A 10,935-nucleotide genomic window follows, 5' to 3' on the forward strand; every position below is an offset into this window, starting at 1 on the left:
AATTGTTTTCGAGCCTTGGCTAGTTTATTTTCTGCTTTGTTCAAATCAAAACTATAGTCACTCACTTTCTGCCTCAAGTTAGCTATGAGTTTCTCATCTTTGGCACTTCGGGCCGGGTTTTCTGCCGCCATTTTCATTTTCTGAATCTGGGCTCGAAGGGCCTCATTTTCTATGGCTAGCTTTTTCTTTTCTCCTTCGTCTGTCGTGGCTTGCAAGCTATTTTCAAACTGAAGGTCCCTGACTTGTTTTTCCAATTTGCTTATGGTAGCCCTATACTCGTTTTCTTTGGCCAACCAGTCCCATTGCACTTGTGCTCCGTCAGTGAACTGTTGGACATGGGGTCTTTTTGCGGGCCTTTCGGGCTCATGTTGAACCCGGGACCTTTTACCATACCAAGAAGTATAACTAGGCTCTACCTTGCCTCTAGATAGATCTCGTACTTGAGTATTAGGCCCTAAGAATCTGCACTGATGCCAAATCCGACGCACTCTTTCTTTTGGGAAGGCAGCTTTTGGCTCTAACTCAAGGACCTGCCGACTCAAATCTTGATCATGTGGGATGGTCTGGTACCAGCCTAACTGGCGTAGGACTCTGTGCAGAGCATAAGGTTGAATACTCCAAAGACCCATCAACAGCAAAAAACATGCCTCAGCCGACATATAGATTACTTCACTGGTCGAGAGCCACCCGATCGACCATTCGATCTTGTTTGCAGTCAGAGATCTCAAATGAACATGCCAAGCTTCTGTACCATCCGGGAACTCATAACCCTCTACCCGCTTTTCATGGTTTTTGATGCATTCAAGGCCAAACATACCACAATTCAAGTATCCGGGATGGTGGCAAAGGTGTTCCTCCATCCATAGTTGTAGCAGCATATTGCACCCTTCAAAGAACTTCCCTCCTTCTCGACAATGGGTCAGAGCTCGGTAAATTTACGCCAAGATCAGCGGCACTATAGTCCCGTTTGCCTTTTTCATCATAAAGTCAGCTATCCCTACAAGACCCAACTCTATGTTCCCATCTTTTCTAGGGCAAACCAAAATACCCAGGAACGCCGCTATGAAAGCTAATTCTCTCCGAGCTTCCCAGTTGTCTTGGTTTCCTGCATGATTAAGATCGACATCTGGCATTTCGAAGCCACGGGGATTCCCGTAACGTCGATACAGAAAGTAGAAGGTACAGAATCCTTTGGCCAAATTTCCGTCTCTGGTGTCACGACTGATGCTTAACAAGTCCAAAAATTTATGAGGGGTTACTGTTCTTGGTGCCACTGGGTATTGACTTCTAAGATTCCCTTCGAAACCGGCATAGCCTGCTATCTCCTCCAGTGTAGGAGTTAACTCGAAATCAGCAAAGTGAAATACATTATGTGTTGGGTCCCAGAATGGTATCAAGGCCTCAATCACGTCTTTTCTTGGCTTAACCTTCAAGATCCCGATACGACCACCCAATGCTTTTGTCACAGCCTTCCTGCTATCTTCCCCCAAATCATGCCACTACATATGTAGCTCCAAAGGGATCTCTTCACGGACTGAGAAAGGTTCATTTTGAATTGTGCTCATCCTGCACATTTATTAAGGTGATTTTAATTAAAAGAAAACTATGACTCGATTTGACTCAAGAAAAATGACCATCTTTTTTCCAAAATTTTCACACAAATATCCGGCTTTGCCAATACAGTCTTTCAGCACTTCGAAAATGAAGATTTTAAGGTTGTGTCGGCTAACCAGCCAAAACCTTTAAAAGTGACTAAAAGTGGTTGTTCTTGCAAAAACAGCCTTCTGGCGCCCTTTTAGGGACATTTGGCTATTTCTGACAAGAATAGAATCACCCTAATTATTTTCAAATTAAATTAAAATTTTTGTTCTTTTGTGTTATTTTTGCAAAAAGAAAGTTGGACCCGATGGAGGTTGCCTACGTATCTCACACCCTGTGAGAATCAAACTGGCGTAGTTCGGAAATTTTTTTTAAGAAAATAAACCCAACTTCTTTTTCTTTTCCCAAAAACACAAAGATACTTTTTCCTGTTTTTCTTTAAAATTCACAAAATCCCCCTTTTTTCAAAATTTCGGCAGAGTTTCAGTATACTTTTAGGGACATTGGTTTTTACCGCAGGTAATTACCTCACACTGCTATTTTCTTTTCCAAATTCTCTCCCTTTTATTCAAAAGCCGGTCAGCATGCAAATCCGAAGGAAATAAATGCACAAGTAGCAAGTAAGATGCATCAGGATGGTCTTTTTTCATTTCGGGTGCACCTGTCCTAGATAGACCCAACCCCTGTGTTGAGTCTCCAAAGTCAAAATGCACATGATGCAAACAAACGTTCCTACTAGGGATCCAGCATGAGGTATTGTTATACTAGGTTTAAAAGCCTGGGTTTATTTGTTCTAGATATGGCTTACCCGAGCGGATAGCTCGAGCCGGGGGGAGGGGGGGGGCAGCGTACCGGGAATACAGAAGCTTCACCGGCTTTGCAACTTGTCCGAACCTTGTTCTAAATTTGGAATATGACTCTAATAGAAAAGAAATCACACGAAGTGCACACTTGTTCATGATTTAGAAAACTCAGAGATAAGAGGGATTTCGCAATAGTTTATATACAGTTCACGGAATATCAAAGCGGTAAAAGCAATCAATTAGCACATAAGGCCCAAATCATGTAACAAAATCAGATAATGGATAAAGCCAACTATAACAATTATTCTAAGCTCGAATTCTTAAACCCTGAACCAGAGATTCTGGGTTCGATCCCCAGCTGAGTCGCCAGAGCTGTCACACCTCCTTTTACCTACCTGAAAGGGTATATAAGGGAGTTTTTCCAATTAAAGAACAATCGAAACAGGATTGTTCATTAAAAGATTCAGAGTCGCCACTTGGGAGATTTATGGTGTCCCAAGTCACCTGTTCAAATCCGGAATCGAGGAAAGGCTGACTCTGTATTACAGTCCGCGAACTAGAAATCCAAGTAAGGAATTCTGTTAACCCGGGAGAAGATGTTAGGCATTCCCGAGTTCCGTGGTTCTAGCACAGTCGCTCAACTGTTATATTCGGCTTGATTATCTGACTTTTAACGATTATGAACCTATGTGCAAATTTTAACTTTTAACCGCTTTTATTTAATTTTTAAAAAAGATTGAATGTTATTTAAAACGTGTCTTTGGATCGCGCCACATGAAATGCACCCACAATCCTAAACACATTTTAGTCAACGTTTTAAGATTTTGATTTGGGTCACATGAAATGCACACTCGAATTTAGGAAGGTAATGTTATTTAACGATGTGCGTAAAGCAGCTACGCGTTTTTAACTTGGCGAGGGCCATGGAAAATTTGCTAAATGGCACGCCTCGAATTTTAAGGATTAAAATATTAACTAAGCGAGGGCCATAAGTTATACATTTTGGCTAATCGGCGCGCCTCAACCCATTTTTAAAGGGTCTAGTTAATTAACTAAAGGTCTAAGGTGATTTGAATTCCATCAAACAAGTGTCTTAACCTTTAAGGATCAACAAAGTGCAATAGCATTTCGCTAATATAAAATCCAATCAACAGCAGGCCCAAATCAACAACAGGCCCAAATCAGAAATGAAACAGAGGTCTTGAGCGCAATTTGTAGGGCATCCAAAGACACTGGGCCAACACTAAAGGACCAGCTGCATATTTCGATGCCAAATCATACGTAAGAACTCAGAAGTGTACACATTTTGAATACCAATCATAAAACTATGTTGAGCACGTGACTAAACTAACATCTTTGCTTCTTTGATTATTTAAAGATAAAGCAACTAAAATTGTAATTCTGATCTTGTCTACACCTCGGACCCATGCTTGTCTTGGACTCACAAGACCACATCACAAGGAAAATGAGCTTTGGGCCCAAACGAGCCCAAGCCAGATTTCAAGGTCCACTGTTGGAGGCTTTAAGACTCGATATCGAGTCTCCTCAAAAGCAAATAACATATGTATAACCTTCCTTCCTAAAAATAAACAGGCCTCAACCTGCAAGGCTTGAAATGTATAGATAACTAGAGAAAAACTAAGCAACATGCTCTCAATCCAACAACACTGGCCTCAACAGGCCAAAACAAACCTGAAACATACTTGACATTACTAAACTTTCTTTGCAGCAGTTCTCTACTACTCATACATATGATCAGGGACCTTCATACATTTAAGCTAAGCAAGTGAAAGGGAAACATTTATACAACACCGTAAAAGAATATAAAAAGATAATGACAAGAAACTAAATAACTTATGTGAGCCTAGGAGGAACATGAGACAAAATATAATAAACTTCAAAGTTGGTAATGTAACAGAGAAGGGCAACAATCAGTTTCTTCGACTCAAATTACATGATTCCAACGCAAATAGCCATAACAAGCTTCATTTCCATTCAGGGTTTGAAGGAAATACCTGGAAATAAGATAGAAACCAAAATAGTGAAGAATCAGTAGCTAGCAGCAAGCAGCACAGAACAAATTGGAGTAACAATCAGTAAAACCCAAACTCAACACAGGTTGACACACAGCAATCCCCGAAACCCAACCTTGAACTAGTTTCCAAACCCAAATCAATTCACACTCAACCTCAGATGAACCAAAAATGCTTCAAAACTTTGAAAACTTTCAGAAACCCAAACAAAAGATCAATGAAACAGTGAAAACTTCAAACAAAACTAAACCCCCAAAGCTTTTCCAGCACAAGATCAAGCCATTTACACTTAAAAGGCTTCAGAAATTTTTTTGTAATCTAAGAACAACTTAAGATTTAGGGCAGAATTCAAATGGAATAGTGTTTTCTTATAAATTTTAGTCGTCTGGTGTATTTTTAATTTTTCAGCTCTCAAAATCTCTTCCTTGAAAGGCAAGAAAAGCCGCCTTTATAGGCAAGGCAAGTAGGGCAGCCTTAAAGAGTTCAAAATTGCACTTAAAACCTTCTAAAATTTTCATTTTAGCTTAGAAATCCCTAGTGTAAACCTCAGAATTTCAAAATAGCCCCCACCCCAGCTTCTAGGAAGCTTCCCAGTTTAGTTATATAAGATTCCCAAGCCTAGATTACCCAAATTACCCCTTAATGACCCTGTTATTACCTGAAAGAACCGAATAGATCATGGGTCGATTCGACCCAATTGAATTTATTCAGGTTCAGCCCAAACCCGTAAATCAAAAGATCAGAGGCATAAACCCAAACCCAACCCAAGTCGAATAGATTGAAACAAATGCTCATAACAGAGATGAGTCTGAACAACAGAAATCAAGTACTGGACTAAAATTAAAGAGATTACCAGATAAAATTACCCTAATTAATCAAGCTAAGTGACCTAACATTTTTAAAATAACATGTATAATAAACAACCCATAAACAAACACAAAAGACCTAACGGGACAACAAATAATAGAAGAAACGAAGAAGTAGAGGAGGAAAAGAACGGAGGAGACGAAAAGAAACATACCCAAGAAGACCCGGACAAAAGGGCCTAAGGGACAGCCTTCAACTCATCGATTACGGCCCAATCCGAAGTTAATCGTATGTTCTTAATATCAAGAACACACGAGTAACATCGATTTAGGCCTAAAATCTTCTAACCCTCGCCGATTCTAACCTCTGGACTTTTAGGGTTGTCCATTCAAATCCAGATTCGAGGAGCTTCACTATATTCAAGGGAAACGGAGTGGATTTCTGGAATGAGGGTGAGACGAGGACTCAGGGGTGTTATTTTGGGGACGATTGGGTGAGTTGGAGTTTTGGTCTCTTTCTTCGATCCAAGATTCGACGAGTTCTAGTAGGATTCGAGGGAGGGGTTTTGGAGATTTGGGAAGAGGAGAAGGAGGGGAGTCTATCGCGTTAATTTGGGATCGATTGGAGTACCACCGCCGGCGGAGATGATTTCCGGCAGGCGGTTCCGGCGGAGGCGATGAGGGTCTGGTGAAGGAGATGAGAGGGGGTAAGGGCTGTTTGGACATTTATATATCAAGATGAAGTCAGTTCTGGATTGTCAGATCAACTAACCTCGACGGTCGAGATCAAAGGATAACAAAACATCGTCGTTTCGGATGAAAGGGTGACCGGACCGAGTTGGGGCGCGGGTTTGGGCCAGGTTTCGAGTGGTTTGGACGGGTTTCAGGAACAATTGTTTGGGCCTGAGGAATTTTGAGTACAAATGGCCCAAATCAGGGTCTTCTCTTAATTAATCCAATTTCTTTTCATTTTCCTTTTCTGTTGATTTCTTTTCTTTTTTTTCTAATCAAATTAAAAATTAAAAATAAATCCTAAATTAACTCCTAATCAAATTATCCTAGAAAATTAAATTAATTTACCCTACTAATTATTACAACTAATTAAATACCAAATTAAAGTAAAACCAGCGAGATTCAAATCTAAAAATTGAACAATGCGAAATAAACCAATTTTATGATTTTCCATTTTTGTAAGGCAACTAAATTACTAATTGATTTAAAAATGCAAAATTAATCTCCTAAAATGCAAATGAAACATATTTTTGTATTTTTTTGAATTATCAGAAAATGCCACAAAATCCTCAAAATTCCAAATAATAGAAAGAAGTTATTTTGTTTTGAATTTATAGGAGTAATTCATATATAGGGCAAAAATCACGTACTCACAATAATGTCTAAGGGAAAAATTGAAATACAACTGGAAAGAAAGGTGGAGAGTCAAGGCCTACGAACGCCGTGCAGATACCTCAATAATCTCCTAAGTCAAAAGCCTCGATCAACAACCGCCACTATATCCAAAAGTGCATGAATCTGCACACAAGGTGCATGGGGTAATGTGAGTATACCAACTCAGTAAGTAACAAGCCCAACCTTTGGACTGATAGGTAGTGACGAACTCAACCTCATCAAAGGTAACAGAAATTATGTACATAAACGTAGGCATGCTTTCAGTTAAATAAACAACTCGAACAATAAAACAGAGCAAGTATATACAGGGTAAGGAAGTGTAACTCTGCTACGTCTACATACCAATGCACTTGCTGTATGGAATGCACCATCCTGAGTGTCTCATGTGCCCACAATCTCGAATGCTCATCCACTCAGTACTGTATATGGCTCATATGTCCCAAGAAGATCCATCCCAGAATATATACATCTCAGACAGCAGTCACTCAGTACTGAGGAAGGCCATTCCAGCCTATGGAGAAGATCCATCTCTAGATAATAATAATAACAACCTCATAACCACTCGTTACTGTATATGGCTCACAAGGCCCAGGGAAGATCCATCCCAGAATATATACACATCACAGACCAACAGTTTCCAGTACCGAGGGACATGCCAATCTAGCCTCATGGAGAAGATCCATCTCCATACCAAGGGAAGATCCATCCCTGAATATAATCAACTGCGCTCACTGGGGGTGTATAGACTCCGGAGGGGCTCCTTTCAACCCAAGTGCTATAACAAGCCAACAAAGGCATAATCAATAATATATTGCGGCGTGCAGCCCGATCCCATAACTATCACTCAATATCAGGCTCTCGGCCTCATTCAGTCATCACTCTCCAGTCTCACACACACTGGCTCAAAATGCCATGATACTAGCCCGAAACAATGATATGATATGTCAAATAGCAATAACCGAGACTGAGACATGATATAATATGCATGAACATGATCGGGTACAGAATATCAATGAAGCTAATGATATGACAGCAAGAAACGACCTCTTGGGTCTCGACAGTATTGGCGTGAATCCTTAACATGATAATTACCATGATTTATAGCTCATTAACTTAGTCACATGATCACAACACATATATCAGCAAGAAAGAGCCACTAAGTGGTGTCATGGAATGATCCAGGCCACAATTCTCACTGTGCATGCCAACACGACCGTCACTTGGCAGTTGTGTCACCTCAATACTTAATCATATAACACATAGTTCGGGGTTTCGAACCCTCAAAACGAAGTTTGGATGCGTTACTTACCTCAAACCAAGCCAAATCCTACTCTGATGTGCCTTCGCCTCTCGAATCGGCCTCCAAACGTCCCGATCTAACCAAAGAAATGCAACGCAATCAATATAGGACAAGGAACCAATTCCAAACAAAAAACTATCAACTCAGATCAAAAATCCCGAATTTACTCAAACCCTCCCCCCCCCCAGGCCCACATCTCGGAATCCAACAAAAACATAAAACTAGAATTCTTATCCTCTCACGAGTCCATACATACCAAATGCACCAAAATCGGACATCAAATGTCCCCTTAAATACTCAATTTATACTCTCCAATTTCAAGCTCTAATTCCCCAATTTTATCCCTAATGTTTCCATAAATCCCATGATTAAACAACGGGAAATCATCACATATACGAGTATTAGGGCTCAAGTCACTTACCTTACTGATAAACCCTTGAATTCCTCCTCAAAATAGCTCTTAAAAGCTCCAAAGCCGATAAAAATGGTGGAAAATTAACCAAATTCGCGAAGTCCACAATTTATACTTTTTTCCCAAAGGTACCGCATCTGCGGTCAAAAATGTCGCTTCTGTGACGCCGCACCTGTGGAAAATCCATCGCATGTGCGGTTCCTACTTATGACCTCAGAAACTGCTTTTGCGATCACAACACCGCACCTACGGTCTCACATGTGCGCTCCACTATCCGCACCTGCGCCTCATGCCTCAGCTCTTCAAAATCTCGCATCCGCGATCATCTTCCGCTTCTGCGATCATCGCACCTGTTGTTCCCACTCTGCAGGTGCGAAAATATCAGAAGCAACAGCTTCAGCTGCCTTATTCCTCATCCAAACTCTCCGTTAACCATCTGAAATCATCCTAAGGCCCTCGGGACCTCAACCAATAATACCAACAAGTCATATATCAACACACGAACAAAGTTGAACCTTCGGAACACTCAAAACAATATCAAAACACCAAATCAACCTAGGATTCAAGCCTAACAACTTATAAACTTTCAAATTCCACAAATGACGCCGAAACCTATCAAATCACCTCCAAATGACCTGAAATTTTGCATACATGTCACAAATGACACTACGGGCCTACTCCAATTTCCGAAATTGCAATCCGACCCTGATATCAAGATTTTCACTACCGACCAGAAAACACCAAGTTTCCAATTTCGCCAATTCAAGAATCTACCATGGACCTCCAAATTCCATTCCGAACACGCTCCTAACTCCAAAATCGCCCAACGGAGCTAATCAAATCATAAAAATTCAAATCCGAGATCGAATACTAAAAAGTCAAGAATGGGTCAAACCTTTCAGATTTAAAGCTTCAAGCTGAGAATCCTTGTTCCATATCTATTCTGATTAACCTGAAAACCAAAACCGACGATAACATAAGTCATAATACACCATGTGGGGCTAGTCATGCTCGAGAATTGGCGAGCGAAGTGCAATGCTCAAGACGACCTATCGGATCGTTACAAATATTTGCTATCCTAACTAAGGTTTAGGTGTTGTTTTAATTCATTAAAATCTAGATTATTGACCGAAAAATGTGGCATGTGTCACCAATCCAAGTAAAAACTTTAGGAAATGAGATAATAACAAATGGATGGGAGCCAAATCCATTTAGTTAAGCATAGTAGGCTTATCCTTTTTCTTTTTCCTTTCTTTTTGTTTCAATTAATTCTTTTCTATGTAATATTCTTTAACCCTGAAATATGAAGTTAGTTTCAACGAAAAATGGTCATATTTATCTTTGTACTTTGGTAAATTAGTTATATTTACTCTCTTTAATTACATACATAAACGGAGCAGAAACTTTCTGTGAGTTTAATTATACTGTCAAATCACTTTTAAAGTAACTAGATTTAGTGTACGTGCGTTGCACGTGTATTATGCGTTATGCATAAAAGAGCGTATTTTAATTAGATAGAATAAGAATGAATTACATATATAGGTAACTGATGATGCAACAAATATTTAAATGGTAAACTATCTAAAATAGTGCATATTTAATTGAATAAGAATGAATTGAGTATAATATCAATTGACGATGCAAAAAAATCATTACATTAAAGAAATAGTTGTATTCAGTATGTAGAGACTAAACTGAGTGGTACAACGAAGCTTGGATGTGGAAGAATGAATTGAGTATATTATCGAAAAATTAATAAGACGAACAAAAGTAAAATATTATTTATATATTTAGTGAAAGATTATTGGATGAAATCTAAATAACTTACCAAAATTTGTTCGATTGGTGCACTTTGATGCCTCATCGAATGAAATAAAATTATTTGAAAAACCAATGGTCGAAAAGTGAGTATTGTTTTCTTCAACTAAAGTATTCTCCTTAAATCCAATCTCAGGCTCCTTGTGCGATGATTGGAAATTAGGATTGGCACTATTGATGCGTCCGTTTATTCACGCTATGCTTTTCAATGGTTATATTGAGAAGTGGGAAATTTATTTACAACAAAATAAGATTTGTTACATCATTTTTGTTCCAGGTAAAAAGTTTCACTTTAAGCTAATAAGATGGTTAAAACTATAATATGAAAAGACATGAAATAAAATATTGATACAATTACCTATTCATTAACTAATGTCACAATTTTTCGGGTGCCTTGATTTGTTTTATTGTTGAACTCTTTTACTATTCCACTCCCAAACACTAACACTCGTATTACCCAACATGAATCAGATACTCTTAGACTATTAATTGGGACATACTGGTCTGACAATTCCTTTTCACTGGCAATTCAGGTGTACCTAAAATAAAACATGCATAAGAGTTTTATAAGTTATCAAAGCGACTAATTCAATAATTGATTATTTTTATGATATAAGGAAGATTGTTTACCTGAACAAATGTAATTGTTGAAATCTAAGTGATTCAAGCATGTCAATTGCAATTAACGCAAATCATGTAGTATTAATATTACATAGAATTAAAGGAGATAGTCTAATTTTATTTTTTTTTAAAACAA

Source organism: Nicotiana tabacum, chromosome 1 (assembly GCF_000715075.1).
Source record: "Nicotiana tabacum cultivar K326 chromosome 1, ASM71507v2, whole genome shotgun sequence".
In the NCBI taxonomy this organism is placed as follows: domain Eukaryota; kingdom Viridiplantae; phylum Streptophyta; class Magnoliopsida; order Solanales; family Solanaceae; genus Nicotiana; species Nicotiana tabacum.